We start from the raw sequence: 4,621 nt of genomic DNA, 5'->3' as shown, positions 1-4,621 counted from the left end.
CCCGACAACCTTAAAAGGACCACCCTTCAGAAGTTTCTTGACCTTCCTAAGCATATCTGGACTCTCGTCTAAAGTTGGATGGCATCTAACTCGGGTACCCCATGCGACAGCAAAAGGAGAAGGGATACCTAGGGAGACAAAGAAGAACCTAGACTTCCAGTCCTTGTTGAAGGAGGGACGATCATCGAAAAGCTGCTTACGGGGCATAGAGGAGATACACACGAAACCCTTACCCTCTCTAGGTGCCCTCATGACTCTAAACAACGATTGAAAGAGACCTAAGGAGGGTTTCATTCGTTTTTGGCTACACACAGAAAGAAATCCTGCGATAACCTGGTGACCGTTTGGGGCAAGCTGACCTGGGGCTATTTCATAAAAATTCAGAAACTCGATCAGGAAAGGGTGAAGGGGAAACCTAAGTCCTACCTGCACGAACAACAGGTGAACACCAAAAAAGTAGGGGTCCGGGGGTTCCATGATGCTAACATCATACCCAGGGAGGACAATTCTAACATTCCCACACACTAGACCTTGGATATCTTCTACATCGTCAGGTTTTAGACGGCGATAGGTACTCTCGATAAGTGAACTATCTATGGGGGAGTACGAAATCTGGCGCCTCTTCCTTTTATGACTAACAGAAGGGGCAGGAGGATCGAGATCTACGGTGTCTTCTTCGGAAGGAGAAGAAGACAGAAAGGAGGTGTCTTCGGTGTCATCACCATGGGCAAATGCCTCGGTGTCACCACCATAGGTCAATGTATGTTCACCATCATAAGATGAAGATTCATTGTTAGAAGACCCCGAGCACGAATTTGAATTCGAATCCATAATAGAGGAACTAACCTGGTTACTGGTAGGCACGATCACCAACCTATCAGCAACAGAAAGAAAAACGAAACAAACTGGTCAGTTCAACACAAGCAAAGCCTTGAGCTTAAAAAAAAAAGTGCACGGTTACGTACCGTGACCTCGGCCCAGTGCTGAGGCACGATCACGTACCGTGACCTCGGCGCCGGCCGAGGTCATGGACTTCGGCAAGTGCCGAAGTCACGCCGTAGCGTGACTTCGGCCCCGTGCCAAAGTCACAAACCACGTGACCTCGGCACGGCGCCGAGGTGGGAGTGCGTAAAAAAAAAAAAAATTTGAACTTACCAGGATAGTTGGAAGCAGGAATGCAATCGGTAGGTTGAATGTTTACGAAAGAAAGAAGGGTTGGGTACAAAAGAAGAAGAAGGGTTTTTATACAAAACCCTAGGGTTTTGTATAAGGAAACCCAATATTCCTAGTATCAATGAGATTTCCTAAAACAAATCTTGGCACATATCCTGAATTATCCCGGATAATTAGGGAAGCTGAACTCAAAATCAAAAAAAAAAATATATATATATATAAAAGAAAAAAAAAATATATATATATATATATATGTATATCAAAGTCATGCCCGTGGTCTCGGCCCAGTGCCGAGGTCACGCCGCGAACGTGACCTCGGCGCTGGCCGAGGCCACGCCGCGTGGCTTCGGCCCCGTGCCGAAGTCACAACACCGTGATCAGGCACGGGGCTAAAGTCAGGATACCAAAAAAAAAAAAAAGAATGGTTCGAAGTAAACGTTTTATTTTATTCCAATAACATTCAAAGCCATCACGCACTATTACACTTCAAACTAATAACTCCTACTCAGGAATTCAGGTCTTCGAGGACTTGGGATACTCCACTGCCATAGGAAGCTCATCATCAGGCACAAGGACGATGGCCATACTTTCTTCCACGGGAACTTGTTTCGGTTGCTTCACGGCATCCTTCTCTTCTTCCCCATCTGACGGAAGGGTTAGTGGATCCTCAAGGGTATCCCCAACTTCGTGCCCACGCTCTTTCCTCTGCTTCAACTTCTCACGTCTGGCCAGCTCCATCACTTTCCTCTGCTTCAACTTCTCACGTCTGGCCAGCTCCATCAGACGGAACGATCGGCGCCTCTTCGTCCCCGCACTTGTTCCAGCAGCACTTGCTCTCTTTGGACTCATGATGAACCCAGTTAAGCTAACGTAATGAGGAGGGGTGAAAGACACAGATTCTAAGAGGGTCCATATATACATACGAAGCCGGCCCATACAAGGAAACAAAATCGCAGGGAAATTAGAAAATATTCCACAAATCTGTGAAGTTTCCTTCCGGTAAAATTTCCTTCCAGAATTCCACATACCAAATCTTCTTCCACAAGTTCCAAGGCCGATCCATTCAAACACCGGCTGATACTCCCTAACTACCTCAGCCATTCTCGCTAGCTAGGGAGTAGGGGGCTGGTGACAGGGTAATTGGGTACCCGACCCGGAACCGTTGTCATAACCAAGACAGTTGCCGTTCAAACTACCAAGACACCTCATTCCTCAGCATCAATGCGCAACGGTCCAACTCCTCAGCATTGATGGCCAACGTTCAACTCCTCAGCATTGATGACCGACGTTCAGCTCCTCAGCATTCAACACCTCAGGTATTGATGTCCAACGTTCAACTCCTCATCAATGCTCCGTTACTGAGCTGGAAGGAATAAAAGGACTCACAACCACGTAGTGGGGGGGACTTCTGACTACACTTCTGACTGGACAACACATACTGAACTCTCTTGTACACTGAGCACTACGCTCAATATTGTATTCGAACATTACTCAAATAATATAGCGGTAAACACATTATTACCGTCAAATTGTACCAGGCTATTTTATACAGATAAAATCTCAACCTCTCAAGCTAAACTCATGGTGGGTCACGAGACGAAGTCAATGCCCATACGGTGGGCCATAAGACTAAGTCAAGGCCCATCATTCTGGACAGAGAGACGAGCTTTGGGTTCGAGACTCTTCTTGGGTTGCTCGAGTTATGCACTTCCGAGCCCTGGGTCTCTATTATATTGGGCCGCTTCTAATATCTCCATCAATAAACATATGCATCGATTGAATTGAAGTTTGAGGAATTACCGGAATTAGAAATGGTGAAACGAGAACTTTTGCATCCTTTTCCCCTGAAAATTGAAGTACACGCCCAAACACTTCAGCCCAAACAATTAAAAAAGATATTTAGCAAACAATAGAAAAGGAAAATAAAAAATGATTAATAATTCAATGATTAATATTAATAATGTTAGCAGTAAAAATGTAAAATGAAAAAGGAAACAAAATTAACTTAAAAGGAAAAATATAAAACAAAACGAAATTAACTTACCAGGTGGACTAATAATAATAAGGTTACTAATAAAAAGGAAAATCCTAACAAAATTTTTCATTTCGTGCTTTCCGTCTAACCACTTCTGTCCAAACAATAGAAAATGAAAATTTATTTAGGAAACAATAGAAAAGGAAATAAAAAAAAAAGGGTCCATAATTTAATGATTAATACTAATAATATTAACAATAAAAAAGAAAAAAAATGAAAAAGAAAACATAATTTAATAATCACACATAAATAATAATTATAGAATAAAATCTCTATTCTATTTAGTCATACCTTATATAGCCTAAACTATTACACATCATTCCCGTCATTTCCTTTAATAATAACAATAATAATAATAATAATAATAATAATAATAATAATAATAATAATAATAATAATAATAATTTTGTTACCTTAATTACTTTACTTTCTATATTTTTGTAATATCGTATCAACCATTTGGACATATAATTAAAAATATTGAATCTATACTATATATAAAAGTAAAATCCTCCTATTTCATTTTCCCGCCCAAACTTTTGTAGTCAATTAATTAAATATTTTATTAGTCAAATAATTAATAAAACTTATTTAGTAAGAAAATGTAAAATCGAAATGAACTAATATCTATTAATTGGTAATATATTGTTTTTATATTCACATATCAATACTATTAATAAAAGTAAAATCATCTCCTTCAACTTCCCCACACAAACTAATATTACTAATTAATTGGTAAAAAATTAATAAAATTTAATTGGTAACAAAATTTTTTTTTTTTTACCAAATTCTGAGAATAATTAAACCATTATAATTGTGAGAATAATGGAAACAAATTCTGCAATAATAAATGTTGGTCCCGATAGGGTAGGGAAAAGTCTAGAGGGTGGGTGAATAGATTTTTCTAACTTTTCAAAAATATTATAACACTTCAACAGAAAGAATCCAAGTGAATAAATTCAACTTGAATTGCGCAGCGGATAAATAAACGGTAAAGTGCTATAATCAAAGTTACGCAAAAATGAAGAGTTTCACAACATGCAACACGTTAGAAACGTCAGATATAACTCAAATACTGAGTATATAAAGTTTGGCTCGCATGCGGACGTGGGAACTATCAAACCCAGATCAAACAGTATATGCAATGAATAGTTGGGTTCGTAGCATAACAACAGATATAACTTTCACAGGATAAGGTTGAGTATGCAAATATGTCTTGCATGTAAAAAGGTATGATGTCACGTGAACCTAGGATATCTAGGATAATAAATGTGACAAAGTGTAGTGCAGTGCATGCAATGCTCAGATGGATAAATATGCAAGCAAATATATGAGCAGATAAAGCAAATGACACAGGGATTTATAGTGATTTAGAGGTGATGTAATCCTCCTACTCCACTTTCTCCTTCCTCC

This window comes from Ipomoea triloba, chromosome 9 (assembly GCF_003576645.1).
Source record: "Ipomoea triloba cultivar NCNSP0323 chromosome 9, ASM357664v1".
In the NCBI taxonomy this organism is placed as follows: Eukaryota; Viridiplantae; Streptophyta; class Magnoliopsida; order Solanales; family Convolvulaceae; genus Ipomoea; species Ipomoea triloba.
The sequence above is the reverse complement of the archived record's forward strand: the minus strand, read 5'-3'. Positions refer to the sequence as shown.